Source organism: Cetorhinus maximus, chromosome 21 (genome assembly GCF_964194155.1).
Source record: "Cetorhinus maximus chromosome 21, sCetMax3.hap1.1, whole genome shotgun sequence".
NCBI lineage: Eukaryota > Metazoa > Chordata > Chondrichthyes > Lamniformes > Cetorhinidae > Cetorhinus > Cetorhinus maximus.
In genome coordinates, this window is record NC_135899.1 from 47736688 (window position 1) to 47754207 (window position 17520).

The following is a 17520-nucleotide window of genomic DNA, read 5'->3' on the forward strand; positions in this document are numbered from 1 at the left end:
TTGTCAGAGGATAAGGCTGCACGTCAGTTCTGTTGTAGAGGACTCACATGAGGACTTTGATGGGTCAAACTACAGAAAAGGGCTGATGGGTATATGTAAGCAAATGGTTGATACCCTGGAAACCCTGACAGAAAACCTGGGCTCAATCTCAAGGAGCATGGAGGAATCCAACTTGTTATATGAGGGCTTTGCACAGAGCTGGGAGCCCATCCCTTCCAACATGGAACTGGTGGCCATCTTCATCAGCCAACCTGTGGAACCCACCAGGATGCAATGCCTGGTGACCAATGTTACTGCTTCCATTGTACCACAAACAGCTTCCATCAAAGTTCTGGGTGCTGCATTGCAAGCTCAGACTGCTACAACCAAATCTCTGGAGCCTTGTTCAAACATAGAAACATAAAAAGATTTATGACACAGTAGAAGCCCATCATATCTGTGCCAGCCAAAAAAGGGCAATCCAGTCTAATCCCATGTTCCAGCTCTGAATATGTAGCCTTGTAGGCACTTTAAGTGCACATCCAAATGTTTATTAAACATGATGAGATTTTCTCTCTCGAACACCCTTTCAGGCAGAGAGTTCCCAGACTCCATCACCCTCTGAGGGATAAAATTGATCCTCAAGCCCTTTCTATTCCTTCTACTAATTGCTTTAAATGTCTGCCTCCTGGTTATTATTCTCTCTGCAAACAGAAATAGGTCCTTCCTATTCACTTTATTCAGCCCCCTCATAATTTTATATAGCTTCAGCCTCCTCTGTTCCAAAGAACCCAGCCTACCCAATCTCTCTTCAAAGCTAAAATTCTCCATTCCAGGCAACATCCTCTTAAATCCCTGTAATGCGGTGACCAGAACTGAACACAGTACCCTAGACACGGTGTAACGAGTGTTTTATACAATACGAGTATAGCCTCTTTACTTGTATACTCCATACCTCAGTCAATAAAGTGAGGCATCTCATACGCCTTGTTAACCACCTTATCTACCTGTCCTGCTACCTTCAAGGATCTGTGGACAGACACTCCAAGGTCCCAATGTTCCTCTACATGCCTCAGAATTGTACCATTTATTGTATATCCCCTTGCCTTGTTTGTCCTCACCAAATCATTGCTTCACATTTCTCCAGATTGAACTCCATTTGCCACTCTCCTGCCCACCTGATCAGTTCATTGATATCATTCTGCAATCTATCTTCTTCAATATTAACCAAGAGACCAATTTTCGTCTCACTTGCAAACTTCTTAATCATGCCCCCCCTACATTCAAGTGCAAATCATTGATAGATACCATGAGCAGCAAGGGATCCATTACCAAGCACCATCGATCGTAACTCTTTGCTTTTTTGCCACTGAGTGAATTTTGGATCCAACTTGACACTTTTCCTTGGATCCCATGAGCTTTTAATTTCTGACCACTCTGCCATGTGGAACCTTGTCAAAAGCCTTGCTAAAACCCATGTAGGCTACATGAAAGGTGGTAGCCTCATTGACCCTCCTTGTCACCTCCTCAAAAAATTCTATCAAGTTATTTGGGCACAACCTTCCCTTAACAAATCTATGTTGACTTTTCCTGATTAATCAGCGCCTCTCTAAATGACTCAGAACTTTTTCCAATAATTTTCCCATGGTCAACTAGGCTAACTGGTCTGTAATTGCTCAGTGCATCCCTTCCTCCCCTTTTAAACAATTTTACAATGTTAGCTGTCCTCCAGTCCTCTGGCACCACACCAGTAGCCAGAGAGGATTAGAAAATGATTTTCAATGCCTCTACTATTCCTTCCTTTGTTTCCCTCAGCAGCCTGGGATACATTTCATCTGGACCTGGGATTTATCCACTTTTAAGGATGGTAAACACCTTAATATTTCCTCCCTCCCTGTGTTTATCACATCCAATATTTCGCATTCATCCTGCTTAACTTGAGGCCGAAATGCAAGGCCATCTGCAGTCACATCAATTGGAGCCTTCCACCAGCCTTTGGGTAGCACCACATAGGAGCACTAGGACATGGAAAACAGGCATTAAGGGAATTCACTTGAGTGATTAGTTTATTTTTGTTTGCATATCCTGATTGAATTAATGAATTTATTTGGAGTTTGCATTTTTTGTGCAAACTCTTATTTTGGTGTTTTTATTTTTGTGTTGTGGGAAATAGGGTGATATAATGATCAGTGATGGCGGAAAGGTAAGGAGTGTGGGATTGTTGGTGAATGGGGAGGGGTGGTTGAGGTTACTGGTATTGCTGATTAATTCTTTGGTCATGTGGAACCCAGACAGAAGGGGACTGTCAGCATTGTGGCCTCCCTTCTACTTCCTGAGCCTCCACTTCCTGTAGCCCTTCATTCTCCTCCTCTTCCTCATGCTCCTGCACCTCAGCTTCTTGTGGATAGGTGGTGGCGATACATTTCTCTCAAAATGGCCAGGCTGTGCAACATGCAGCATGCTACCATAAATCTTGATACCAACCCAACTGAGTACTGCAGAGCTCCTCAAGACTTGTCCAGGCAGCGGAAGCTTTTCTGGAAGATGCTGTTGGTGCAGTCTATAATATTCCTTGTGGCAGCATTGCTCCCATTGTATTCCTGCTGTGTACATGGGCATGGGTTTCTGACCAGAGTCATGAGCCAAATCATGAGTGGATAGCCCTTGTTGCCCGGTAGCCAGCCTTTGACTTGCTCTGGTGTGTCAAATACAGGTGGCACAAAGGGATGCCTTGGAATGAAGGAGTTATAACTGTTGCCAGGATAATGGGCATTAACCTGCTTGATGCACTTGTTACCTGTATCACATACCAGCTGTACATTGAGGGACGAGAAAGCTTTTTGACTCCTGAAATTGACAGTTTGCATGAGGCGTCCACAAAGCAGTATGTGTGGCGCCCTGCACTATGGAGAAGCCTGAAACCCATGCAGACCCATGTTCTTGTCTCTGGCAAAATGGAATGAGATGGAGCTGAGCATAGAAGGTCTCAATGGCCTCCCTCATGCAGCAGTGCTCTGCAAGCTGTGAGATGTCGCTCTTATTTCCAACAACAACCTGGAATGTGCCAAATACATAAACGTTAAGAGCCATGGTCATTTTGACAACCACAGACAATACAGTCCTTACCATGCTTTGAGCTTTCTGTTGTAGATGCAGCACGTAGCAGATTTCAGTCACAACCTCTTTAATGAAGCAACGACATCGCAAGTATTGGTCGTCTCTGAAGTTCAGGGAAGAAACTTGTTTCTTAAACATATTTGGTGGATATGGCCTCCTGCTGAGAGTCTTTCTCCCACTCCACCTCCTCCCTCTTCTAGCAGCATGTCCTGCTCTCTGTGGCCACTGTTCACTCATCTGTTCAATTTCAAGGGGCAAATCTAGCAGGCCGCCTATGTCATAAAGTAAGTTACTCCAGCACTGCAAGCTGCAAGATGTCATTCATGTTTCCAACAGCAACCTGAAAGGTACCAAATGCATAAATGTTAAGAGCCATGGGCATTTTGACAACCACGTACATTGAAGTCCTTGCCCTTGTCCTTGCCCTTTTAAATGGACAAGAAAGCATTTCAGCACCAACCAAACTATTGCCTGTAAATTATTGAAACTTTAGGCAAGTATAAAAAAGCGCCAAAAGTGAGTCTAATTGCCCCAGCAGCTGGAAGAAATAATCCAGCAACTCATCCCTAAATAGATTATGATCCCTTTAAGTAATGCTTGGTGGGAGGTCCAACAAGATGATTAATGTCACATTCAACTCAGTGAGGTTAAGTAGGCTGGAGTGTAGTGATCAGAAATGGCAGCAAAGGCATCAAACCTGCATTGCACATTAATTGATGTCATAATGTGCCTGCTCTGCATGCTGACTGCTTTCGTTAGATGTTCGCTCACAAACTCATCAAGATGGCATGTGGTGAACATCCCATCAGACTCTGCACGAATATTTCAGATGCTATTTTTCAGGGTTAAAACACTTTGAAGCACCTAAAAAGCAGGTACAATAGAGACCAATTTCTCTAAAAACCAGTAGTTAAAATCCATGTCTCAGACTAGCTCAATACAAACCTTGCATGTTGTTATGGTCTGGTTCACCAACTAAAAAGCCACACCAAAACAAATACTATACAGATATGGATATGACTGCCTGTCACCTTCAAATATATTCAAATTTATTCTACTATGCCGCCTGACAGTTTGTCAAAACCGGGAAGTCCCTGAAAACGTTTCTGGGAGTTTTTAATGAACAGAAATTGTTCAACAAGCAGAGTTGAGCTAAGTGAAGCAGAGCCTAGCAGAACTTAGTTGCAAATTGTAGAGTCCAATTAGACGGGACATTCCTGCGCTGAGAAAAAACAGTAAGCAGAAAATTCTTTTGGAGACACACAGTGTAGATCCAATACTTAAAGTAATTAAGCGAAAGATGTTCTGTTCATTATCAAAGGTTCAATATCAGAAAATCATCCATACATCAGGGCCAGTTAGGCACTTTCAGGACTGTAGAGGGCTAAAATTCACAAATGAAAATAACTTAAGGTGCAAAATGCAAAATATTTGGAGCAGGAAAGATAACAGTATCAAGGCCATCAAACATTTTAGCCTCCTGTGAAGTGCTGCAAAGGATCACACTATGAGGTACTGAGGAAACACAGTTCAATACACTCGGTTCTAGAATTTCCTCTCTAAACGCAGCCCCACCCCCCACCCCACCCTGCAGACTCTCTATCTCTCTTTCCTCCTTTAAGCCTTTCCTTAAAACCCACCTCTTTAGCCAAGCGTTTGGTCATTAGTGCCAATATCATGTGTGGTTGGGTGTTGAATTTTGTTTAATAATGCTCCTGTGAAGCGCTGTTGAATGTTTTATTGTGTGAAAGCACAATGTAAACTTGAGTTAGTGTTGTCATTGTAATGGTTTGGAGAATTCTAGACACCTTACTGAGGTTTGATTAAATAAAATATAAGCGATTTTGGCCCTCCTTTGTTTGACCTGGCACTCTCCATCTTTCTAATTTCTTATTGAGCTTCCGTACAGCTTAGAAATTAAGAATCCACCAAAACGCACTCAGGCAACAGGAGATAAAACTAGGTGGGAAGGCGGGTTCTGAGGGGGATGTAAAAAGGCTTCAAGGGGGTTGGACAGGTTTTGTGAGTGGGCAAGAACATGGCAGATCGAATATAATGTGGATAAGTGTGAGGTTATCTACTTTAGTAGGAAGAACAGAGGTGCAGAGTATTTCTTAAATGGTGAGAGATTGGAAAGTGTTGATGTCCAAAGGGACCTGGGTGTCCTTGTTCATGAGTCACTGAAAGCTAACATGCAGGTGCAGCAAGCAGTTAGGAAGACAAATGGTATGTTGGCCTTTATCGCAAGAGGATTTGAGTACAGGAATAAAGATGTCTTGCTGCAATTGTATAGAGCCTTGGTAGGCCGCACCTGGAGTATTGTGTACAGTTTTGGTCCTCTTACCTAAGGAAGGATATGCTTGCCATAGAGGGAGTGCAACAGATGTTCACCAGACTGATTCCTGGGGCCAGAATTTTACTTTGAAAGAGCAGGCGCACGCCCAACCTAAAATCATGTGAAATAGCGTGAGAAGACATCGGGTGTGTGTCCCAACATCTCCGCTCTCGCGCACAACAGTAGGGTCGGTGGGCACGTGTGGGCGTCGGAAGCCTGCCTGCCGACAATCAAGCGGGTAATTAAGCCCATTAACAACCCAGCTGATCCAAATTTTATGCTGCCCGTGCAGTTTAGAACTCATCACATGGGTAACATGGCAGGCAGCCAATCCGTTTATTCACACTTCTCATCCAAGGGCGGGATAAAAAGGGAACGGAGCACTGGCAGTGTGAGTTGTTAGTACTTCAGGTGCATTTGCTGCTGATTTATTGCTGATATCTCAGATCTTTTCCTGTGGTTTCTGATTACGTTTTTGCTTTGTTAGCTTTGTTTTGAGGACTCTTTTGTTCTGTCAACTCTCTTTGAGCATTTCTGCCGAGTGCAGCCTTCAGTGTATGGGACAGTGCCACCTGCATTTCAGCAGATGGGGATTGTGTAACTCCGCTAGGACGGCCTCTGCTGGAGAGGAAGAGAGGGGCAGAAGGGAGAGGAGGCCAGGTTTCTTCAGGCAGCGTCCCAGGGACAGACTTGTGGGAGGAGATGCACAGGCATAGAGGGTGCAGGGTCAGCAGGCAGAGCAAGGAGGTAGGGACTGCAGAAGACGCCACTATCCTGCTGCCAGAGTGTACAGGCAGCGATCCAGCTACCTCAACATGTCTGCGGTCCAGTGCTGCAGGAGGCTCCACCTCTCTAGGGACACCATGACATCCATATGCCAGATGGATGGGCCGAAGATCGCCTCCAACTGTGTGAGTGGGCGCCCAATGCCAGTGGCTCTGAAGGTCACAGTAGCCTTCAATTTTTTTGCATCTGGATCTTTCTAGGGTCGGTGGAGAATCTGTGTGATGTGTCCCAGTTTGTTGTGCACAGTTGCTTCAAGCTGGTCGCTGACGCTCTCTCCAGATGGCTCATGACATTCATTCACTACCGGGCGGACGAAGCCAGCCAGGCCGAGCGAGCCAGAGGCTTCGCAGCAACTGCTGGGTTCCCCCACACCCAGGGTGCCATAGACTGCACTCATGTGGCCATCAAGATGCCAGAGGGTCAAGAGAACAAAGAACAAGGAAAAGTACAGCACAGGAATAGGCCCATCAGCCCTCCAAGCCTGTGCCAATCATTTTGCCTGTTAAACTAAAACATTTTGAACTTCCGGGGTCCATATCCCTCTATTCCCATCCTATTCATGTATTTGTCAAGCTGCCTCTTAAACACCACTATCGTACCTGCTTCCACCACCTCCTCTGGCAGCAAATTCCAGACACTCACTACCCTCTGTGTAAAAAACTTGCCCTACACATCTCCTCTAAAGTTTTCTCCTCTCACCTTAAATCTATGTCCCATAGTAATTGACTCTTCCACCCTGGGAAAAAGCTTCTGACTATCTACTCTGTCCATGCTACTCATAATTTTGTAAACTTCTATCAAGAAAAACTCCGTCGCTCTAGTGAGAACAATCCGAGTTTCTCCAACCTCTCCTCATAGCTAATAACCTCCAGACCAGGCAGCATCCTGGTAAACCTTCTCTGCACCCTCTCCAACGCCTCCATATCCTTCTGGTAATGTGGCGACCAGAATTGCATGCAATATTCCAAGTGTGGCCTAACCAAGGTTCTATACAGCTGCAGCATGACTTCCCAGCTTTTATACTCAATACCCCTGCCGATGAAGGCAAGCATGCCATATGCCTTCCTGACTACATTATCCACCTGTGTTGCCACTTTCAGTGACCTGTGGACCTGTACACCCAGATCCCTCTGCCCGTCGATGCACTTAAGGGTTCTGCCATTTACTGTATAATGCCTACCTGTATTAGACCTTCCAAAATGCATTACCTCGTATTTGTACGGATTAAACTCCATCTGCCATTTCTCCGCTCAAGTCTCCAACCGATCTGTATCTCGTTATATCCTTTGACAATCCTCTTCACTAACTGCAACTCCTCCAACCTTAGTGTCGTCTGCAAACTTACTAATTAGCCCAGTTACATTTTCCTCCAAATCATTTATGTATACTACAAACAGCAAAGGTCCCAGCACTGATCCCTGCGGAACTCCACTAGTCACAGCTCTCCATTCAGAAAAGCACCCTTCCATTGCTACCCTCTGTCTTCTATGACCAAGCCAATTCTGTATCCATCTTGCTAACTCACCTCTGATCCCGTGCGACTTTACCTTCTGTACCAGTCTGCCATGAGGGACCTTGTCAAAGGCCTTACTGAAATCCATGTAGATAACATCCACTGCCCTTCCATCGTCGATCATCTTTGTCACTTCCTCGAAAAACTCCATCAAGTTAGCCGGGTGCCTTTGTGAACAGAAAGGGCTTGCACTCTATGAACATGCAGATAGTGTGTGACCACAAGATCCAGATTCAGCAAGTTTTTGCAAGGTAGCCTGGCAGCTCCCATGATGCATACATCCTGCAACACTCCCAGGTGCCAAGGCGATTCATGGCTCCGGCTCGGCTGGATCGTAGCCTGCTGGGTAACAAAGGATATCCCTTGAAAAGGTGGCTCTTGACATCACTCTGGCACCCAAGGGCAGAGGCAGAAGAGGGGTCATACCTCCACAGGAGCGGTGGTTGAGAGGGTCATTGGGCTGCTGAAGATGAGATTCTGCTGCCTGCACCAATCAGGGGGAGCACTGCAATATCCTCCAGAGTGTGTGTCGCTTATTGTCTGCTACACTCTCCACAATCTGGCACTGGCAAAGGGGGGCCCACTGGAGGATGAGGATTTCGAGGCAGCTCCACAGGCCACAGAGGATACCTCCACTGACGGATCTGATGAGGAGCCGGGGAGGCACAGAGTGAGGACATGGAGGCAGACTTGAGTAACCTTCAGGGAGTTAGGGGCACTAGGGAGACCTTGATTCAACGCACCTTCAGCTAGGCTGCCAAGGCATGGCTTCGATCTCATGCCAAGGATGCCGCCTCCTTACCACACATTCCTGAGGAGGCAATCCCACGGCCTCAGTGTTATCTCACAACCTCTATAATAAAACTTGCAGCGCCTGATGTCTATCATAAGGCACTGATGAAGCCTGCAGCTATGGAAAACATGAAGGGCACTCCGGGCATTGGAATAAAATCTAGATTTGTATCTTTACCAGAGTTTCAAACAAGGAACATAACATAATATGGTTGCTGCTGTCACACAAAAACAATACATAACGCTGGTGAAATGAAAGAATGTCAACCGTGAAAATCCCATCCTGTGCTCATGGTGCCTTAAACTTAGGCTTGCGAGTGCTACGTCTTGGTGCCCTCCCCACCCCCACCCTCTCTCGCTGGCAGCAGCATTGGAGGCAGATTACTGACTCTGCTGCCGTGTTGGCCCTGATGACCTTGGCGGTCGACCTCTGGCCAGCGGGGCCTCAGTGGGCTCCACCTGGGTGCGTGCGACCAGCAACATGGCCGGGCACTCCTCAGTTGTAGTGGCCTCATCAGCTGCCACATTCATTGGCAGAGGGGCAGAGGAGTTGCTGTCCTCATACAGGGCGCTGTGAGAAGAGCCCACAGAGACGACAGGCAGCTTGCCCACCAGTGTGAGGCATGTCTGGACCTCCCTGCTCATCATTGATGGACGAACACCTAGCAGAGAGACTAGGTGACTCATGTATCTCTCACACTGACAGTGACTTCCTGAATTCACTGCCGGTGTGAGGGCTTGCATGTCCGAGCACAACCCCAGGAACCCCTGATTCTGTCTTGGAGCTGCCTCTCCATGAGGATCGCCACTCTCTCAATGGAGGAGGCAGTGCACTCGGAGCTCAGGGTCAATTCAGTGCTCAAGCTCTTCATGAACTCCTCCATGACAGAGACCATGGTACATAGACTCCCAGAGATCTCCTCCAGGTCTTCCTGCTGGACAACCAGCATCTGCCACCTGATGGATGACTCCAGATGCTCATCATCTGCCTTGGACTCAGCCTCGTGCTGGTCTCCAACAGTGCTCCAACAGTTGGCACCCTGAGCAGTCTCTGCCTCCACCAACTCCTCATGCAAGTGTGCTGCGGCCCCCACACTGTGCACTACCATCTGAGCCGACGAACTGATGCCCACCAACATGGTTGTACCTGCGCTGGTGCCTGGTAGTGAGCGAGGGTGTGATGCTGATGGGTCTGTCTGTGGCTTCTCCTCAGGTATCAAGGGAAGGTCCTCGGGGTCCCAGATGCCACTGGAGGATGGCTTATCTGAGGGAGGAAGGCAATACATCAGTATAATCAATCATCACATCGTCAATATGCATGCTAGGTAGGTGCGTGAGACTACGGGGAGCTGCATCATGGTGGCATTGTGATTGCTGGATCACTGCCATCTCTTACTTAGAAATCCTCATTTGAGATGAGATGACCCTACATTGTTTGCACTCTTCACTAGTCTCGCATCTGTCCACTGGACTCTTAGCTTCCTCTGACACCCTTGCCTCTCCATGACCTGAGGACCTTGCTCCTCGCTGGTATTCTAGCTCGAGAGCTTCCATCTCAAATTTGGTCAGTATGAGCAGGTTGGCCACCCCCTCACACCACCCACCCATTCGCCTGTGCTCCACAGCATTATAGCTTCTCTTCTCCTGTTCAGAACAAAGTGCATTCATTAGTCTACCCTCTACCTTCAGCACCATGCCAGCGTGGCGCACACCAGCCACCCCATGCCCCCCGGCCCCCCCATCCCCAGAGGATTAGGTTGAGGTGCCCATGTAATTCGCACATCCCACCATTCCTAGTCCCCAATGCTAGTGGTCACATCTCCCAGCCTTATTTCCACACAGGACCATGCCAACTTGGTACTCATCCTTGCCGAGCATAGAAGATCATTAAACCGTTTACAGCATTGAATCCAGGAATGACGCATTACATCATGCATGCTGACCTGGGCTGCCACCTCTGACCAGGCCTTCTTTGTCTGTTGTGGTGGTCTCCTCTTGCCATGCCGTGGCTTCAGAATGTCCCACCTGGCAGTCACTGCCTCCACTAGAGCGTGCAGGCACTTGGTCAGAGAACCAGGGAGTCAGAGTGCCCACCGGCATTGCCCTCCTGCCTTGCCTGCCCAGCAGGTGCTGAGGCCAATACCCCATGCAAATTTCAAAAGTGTCTCCGAGGCAGCTCCCTGAGGATCCTCAAAACCTCCTGGCAGCCTTCAGGCAGCTGCCTCTGCTGATGTTAAATGACCCGCCGGGTCCCCATTGGAGCTGGTGCCCGCCATCCTCCTGCCCCTGCCGCCAGCGCATCGCCAGTGTCTGGGCGCGTTTCACACTGGCTGGCCGTTAATTGGCCATCCAGTGTGACATTGTATTTGGGGGGGTCACAGCCGGGAGCAGGAATCACGGATGCTCTGAGCCCGCCGATCAGACCCACCTGACAAACGCAAAATTCAGGCCTGAAAGTTGTAAATCAGAGAGCAGCAAAGAGCTCCCAGCCAGATTCACCCCCTCCTCGCTGCTCCAGTTTACTGGATTGTTTTCTGCATTCATTACAGTGACTCATTGTGACAGCCAGGTGCCCTATTACAATGGGAGAAGAGGAGATTTATGTTTTAGTAAAAATTCTCACATCCTCCAAGTTTTTATCTGGAATTGTTCAGTTATGATGAAAGAGGCAGGAAAAAGAAGCTTTTGTCAGTGTCAGAATTTCAGTGAAATGACAGCAAAGAAGATGGTTTAGCTCATTATTTCTGTGTCAGTGCTAGATTGGAGCTCTCCACTCTAATCTTACATCTTTGCCTTTCCCTAAGTACACCCAAATTCTTCCTTCAAATGCTTATCCAGTTCCCTTTCAAATTATGTTATAGCCATAAGACCATAAGACCATGAGATGTAGGAGCAGAAGTAGGCCATTCGGCCCATCGAGTCTGCTCTGCCATTCAATGAGATCATGGCTGATCTGATAATCCTCAACTCCACTTTCCTGCCTTTTACCGAACCCCTTGATTCCCTTACTGATTAAAAACCTGTCTATCTCAACTTTGAATATAGTTAATGACCCAGCCTCTACAGCCCTCTGCAGTAAAGAATTCCACTGATTCACTACCCTCTGAGAGAAGGAATTCTTCCTCATCTCTGTTTTAAATGGCCAACCCCTTACACTGAGATTATGCCCTCTGGTCCTTGACTCTCCCACAAGGGGAAACAGCCTCTCAGCATATACCCTGTCAAGCCCCCTAAGAATCTTATATGTTTCAATAAAGTTGCCTCTCATTCTTCTAAACTCCAGTGAGTACAGGCCCAGCCTACTCAACCTCTCCTCATAAAAAAATCCCTCCATCTCCGGGATCAACCAAGTGAACCTTCTCTGGACTGCCCCCAATGCCAGTATATCTTTCCTTAGATAAGGGGACCAAAACTGTGCATAGTATTCTAGGTGTGGTCTAACTAGTACATTGTGTAGCTGCAGCAAGACTTCCCTATTTTATACTCCATTCCCTTTGAAATAAAGGCCAACATTCCCTTATTACCTGCTGAATTTGTATGCTAGCTTTTTGTGAATCATGCACGAGGACCCCCAAATCCCTCTGTGCTGAAGCTTTCTGCAGTCTTTCACCATTTATATAATTTTCAGCTCCTCTATTCTTCCTGCCAAAGTGCATAACCTCACATTTTCCCACATTATATTCCATCTGCCAGGTTTTTGCCCATTCACTTAACCTGTCTGTAGATCTTTGTGTCATCCTCACCACTTGCCTTCCCATCTATTTTTGTGTCATCTGCAAACTTGGTGACAGTACATACACTTCCCTCATCCAAATCATTAACAGATATTGCAAATAATTGTGGCCCCAGCACTTGATTCCCATGGCACTCCACTAATTACAGGTTGACATCCTGAAAATGAACCCCTTATCCCAACTCGTTGTCTTCTATTAGTTAGCCAATCCTCTATCCATGCTAATATACTACCCCCAAAACCATGGGCTCTTATCTTATTAAGTAGCCTTATTTCTGATATCTTATCGAACGCCTTTTTGAAATCCAGATATATTACATATACTGATTCCCCTTTATCTATCCTGCTTGTTACCTCCTCAAAGAACTCTAATAAATTTGTCAGGCATGATTTTCCCATCATGAAGCCATGCTGACTCTGCTTGATTATATTATGCATTTCTAAATGCTCTGCCATTACAACCTTTATAATAGACTCTAACATTTTCCCAATGACAGATGTTAAGCTAACTGGCCTATAATTACCTGTTTTTTGTCTCCCTCCCTTTTTGAAATTGGCAGTTTTCCAATCCTCTGGGAATTTTCCAGAATCTAAGGATTCATGTAAAATTACTACCAGTACATCCACCATCTCTGTAGCTACTTCCTTTAATATCCTAGGATGCAACCCGTCAGGTCCAAGTGACTTATTAGCCTTTAGCCCTATTAGTTTCCCCAGTACTTTTTCTCTAGTGATAGTTATTGTATTTTTTCCTCACCCCTATTGCTCCTTAATTGTTTCACATTTTTGGAATGCTAATAGTGTCTTCTACTGTGAAGACTGATGTATTTATACAACTCTTCTGCCATTTCCTGGTTCCCCATTATTACTTCCCCAGCCTCATTCTCTAAGGGGCCTATGTTCACTTTTGCCTCTCTCTTCCTTTTTATACATTTAAAGAAGCTCTTACTGTCCATTTTTATATTACTTGCTAGTTTACCCTCAAAGTTTATTTTCTCCCACTTTATTTTATTTTTTTGGTCATCTTCTGTTAGTTTTTAAAACTTTCCCAATCCTCTGGTTTATCACTAATCTTTGCCATGCTCTATGTTTTTTCTTTCACTTTTATACTATCCTTAACTTCCTTGGTTAACCATGGTTGGTTTATCCCCTTCCTAGAATTCTTCTTTCCCACTGGGATATATCTTTGTTGTGAGTCATGAACTATTTTTTTAAACGTCTGCCATTGTCCATCAACCGTCTTTTCTGCTAATCTCCTTTCCCAGTCCACTCCAGCCAAATCTGCCCCTCATCCCTTTGTAATTACACTTATTTAAGTTTAACACAGTTGTTTGTGCCCCAAGTTTCTCACTCTCAAGCTGAATGCTAAATTCTACCATGTTATATTCACTGTTTCCTAGGGGATCTTTTACTCTGAGATCATTTATTAAGCCTGCATCATTAACGGATCCAAAAGAGCCTAATCCCTGGTTGGATCCACAACATATTATTCCAGGAAACTGTCCCAAACACACTCTACGAATTCTTGCTTGTGGCTACCTCTGCCAATTTGATTTTCCCAATCTACATGAAGATTAAAGTCATCCATGATTAATGTACTGCCTTTTTTGCATGTCCTCATTATTTCCTGATCTATTCTCTCTCCTGCAGTGTAGCTACTGTTCGGGGGCCTATAGACTACTCCCACCAGTGTCCTCTCCCCCTTGTTATTTCTTACCACCACCCATACGGGTTCTACATCCTCTGATCCAAGATCATTTCTTGTTAATGTACGTATTCCATCTCATACCAACAAAGCTACCCCACCAACCTTTCCTTCCTGCCTGTCCTTTCAAATAGTCACATGTCCCCTGAATAGTCAGTTTCCAAAATTGATCTCCTTGTAACCATGCCTCCATAATGATATAAGATCATACCCATTAATCTCTATTTGTGCCGTTAATTCATTAATTTTGTTCTGAATGCTATGTGCATTTAAGTGAAGAGCCATTAATTTTGCCTTTTTACTATTTTTCCCCCTTTTACCCTATTTGCTGCTTTTTTATGTTTGTACACTCTGCCCCTTCCTGTCACACTCTGGGTATCATCATCTAAATAGTTGCCCTGCAATGTTGCCATACCCTTTTGCTTTGTAAGACTGCGTATCCCCTTTCCAGAACCTTATCCCCCTCTGTTTAGGTTAAAGCCTTCTCTACAGCCCTAGGTATTCGGTTCAGACACTGGTCCCAGCATGGTTCAAGTGAAGCCCATCCCACCGGAACAGCTCTCTTCTACTCCAGTATTGGTGCCAGTGCCCCATGAACTGAAACCCATTCCTCCCACACCAATCCCTGAGCTACGCATCTAACTCCTTGACTTTATTTACCCTATGCCAGTTTGCCCGTGGCTCAAGTAGCAATCCCGAGATTATTACCTTGGAAGTTCTACTTTTCAATTTAGCTCCTAACTGTTCAAATTCTTTCAGCAGAACCTCCTTTCTTGTCTTAACAGTGTCGTTGGTACTAACATGGAGGAAAACAACTGGATCCCTCACCTCCAACTACAAGTTCCTCTCCAGCCCTGAGGAGGTGCCCTTAACCCTGGCACCGGGCAGGCAACACAGCCTTCGGGACTCATTCTCATGGCTGCAGAGAACAGTATCTATCCCTCTAGTTATACTGTCCCCTACCACGACTGTGTTCCTATTTCCTCATCCAACTTGAATGGCTCCCTGTACCACGGGGCCGTGGTCATTTCACTCATCCTCCCTGCAGTCCCCGCTCTCGTGCCTCTTTTAATAACTATAACATTCCATTTGTGGTATAATTCTGGGGAATATGGGCTGTCTCTTTCCAATGGCTGTAATATTCTCCCTATAATGGGACATCCAGACCTGCGCTCAATTGTCCAACTGTGGTGGAACCCAGGCCTTGCACAAACTTAACATCACCTCCTGGCTTTGGTATTCAGTTCCCCTGTAAAACTAACAATCCTATTTGGCTTTCTTTAACGTACTTGACTTTTTAAACTCTCACCCTGGAAGATTTAAGTCTGTAGTCCTAGAGTTTAGAAGATTGAAGGCAATGTAATTGGATATTCAAAATGATAAAACCATCCTAAAGGGCAAATAGAGCATAAAAGCCAAGAAGTTGTGTTAAAGCTGTGCTTTGTAAAACACTGATTAGGCCTCATCTGGAGTACTGTGTTCAATTCTGGGCACTACAATATAGAAAAGATGTACCTTGGAGAGAGTGCGCAGGGTAGTTAAAGAATAGCACCAGGGATGCATGTATGTCATGAGCCTGGAGAAGCTGGGGTTGTTCTCCTTAGAGCAGAGAAGATCAAGAGGGGATTTGAAAGTTGTTCAAAATCATGAATGACTTCCAATCATGTAAATAAGAAGAAGAAGTGTTTTGGCGAGTGGATAATGTCCCATTTTCTGAGCTGGAACTTCTAGGTTTGAGACCCATTCTGGGACTTGATGGTCACAGAAGCTGCAATTATAATGTGGCCAAACAGGTTGATTACCGGCCTGCAAAATCTTCTGACACGGTGGGGGTGAGAGTCATTCCTGGTCAGCCATGCTTGATATGGAGTGCTGCCCCTTGAGCTATATCTCCTGGTGACCTGTTCCAGGAATAATGAGCTACGGAAACAGATGCAAGCATCTACCTCATGCGTCTCTAGACAGAAGAAAAAAAATAAGGAGAAAGTGATTCCAGTGTCAGCAGCGTCAGTATGGAGGGCACAGATTTAAGGTGTTTTGCAAAAGAACCAGAGGCATAAGAACATAAGGAAACATTTTCTTTCAACATCTGTGGTGTTCTGGAAGGTGTTGCCTATATGGATGGTGGAAGTAAATTAAATAATAAGTCAGAAGGGAGTTGCAACAACAACTGTATTCAAATAGCAGCTTCAACATAACAAAATGGCACAAGGCATTTTGCAGGAGCATGATCAAACATTTAACACTGAACCACATAAAGAGATACTAGGGAAGATAAACAAAAGCTTGGTTAAAAAAGGTTTATGGAGTGTCTTAATGAGGGGTGGAGAGGCAATTAGGGGTTAGGGAGAGAAATCCAGGGCATAGGGCCTAGGCAACCAAAGACACCTTCAGCAATGCTGGAGAGATTAAAATCAGAGATACGCAAGAGGCCAAAACTAGAGGAGCACAGATATCTGGGAGGGCTCCAAATTTTTATCTGGAATTGGTCAGTTGTGATGAAAGAGGCAGAAAAAAGAAACATTTGTCTGTGCAAGCACTTCAGTGAAATGACAGCACAGAAGACCATTGAGTCTGTGTCAGTGATAGATTGGAGCTCTTCAATCTAATCTTACATCTCTGCCTTTCCCCTAAGTCCACCAAATTCATCCTTTCAAATACTTACTCAGCTTCCTTTCAAATGATGTTTTAGCATCTACCTCAATAGCTCCTTATGATGAAGCAGACCCTGTTCTCATAAAACACAGTGCGAAAAACATTTCCTCTAGCTTCCTGCTTCATTCATCTAATGATACTCCATACTCTGCGCCCTCTGGTTACTGATTTTTGCACTATTTAAGCTCCTCAAAAACTTTCAAAGTCTTCACATTCCTCTGCTAGATTACAGGGCGCAGGAAGTGCTATCATATGGAAGGATTTGAAAGCAAGGACGTAAATTTTAAAATCAAGGTGTTGCTTAACCAGGACCAAATATAGGTTGCAGAGCACAGGGATGATGGATGAACAGGACTTGGGGTCAGATTTTCGCTACCGAGGCAGGTAGCTCAAGTCAGGAAATTTCCCAAATTGCCTGGCCCGCCTCAGTAGAAAGATCCCCGAGTGGCACAATCTCTGCTCTGGGGGGGGTGGTGAGGGGGCAGATACAGGATGGAGTTGGGCCCGCCGCCCCTGAATGTGGAACATAGGCAGCTATGGGGGCAGCTGACTTATCTCAAAGCTGGCACAATGCAAGATAAAATGCACCTTTAATCAAAACCTGCCCCTCTTCAAAATGTTCTCTGCAACAAAAATCCAGCAGCAAAAGAAATTACAACTTGAAAAAGAATGGCTGATTTCAGATCCAATGCTAGTGTTTTCTTCACTATATAACTAAAGACAGCAGGGAAAAAAAATTACACCATTTGCTGGAGTCTCAAGCTAGACAGTGTAGGAATTTGTTTAAACCACCAGGTATAAAGTTGGGTCTAACCATGATGTCACTGTTCTCATGAATAATGATAGACATTCTAAGGTAAATATAAAATCAGTTAAGGATGAAAGAATGGCAGGTAATGTTTGCA

At 45.4% G+C, this 17520-nt stretch overlaps 1 long non-coding RNA gene across 1 annotated transcript in view; it reads right to left on the reverse strand.

Annotated features, from left to right (window-relative positions):
* LOC144695387 (uncharacterized) overlaps positions 1–17520 on the reverse strand; it is an 84359-nt gene that overhangs the window by 45487 nt on the left and 21352 nt on the right. Inside the window, exon 2 of the long non-coding RNA XR_013579949.1 lies at positions 3106–3436. This is a non-coding gene — a long non-coding RNA (uncharacterized LOC144695387). The remainder of the gene's footprint in view (positions 1–3105; positions 3437–17520) is intronic.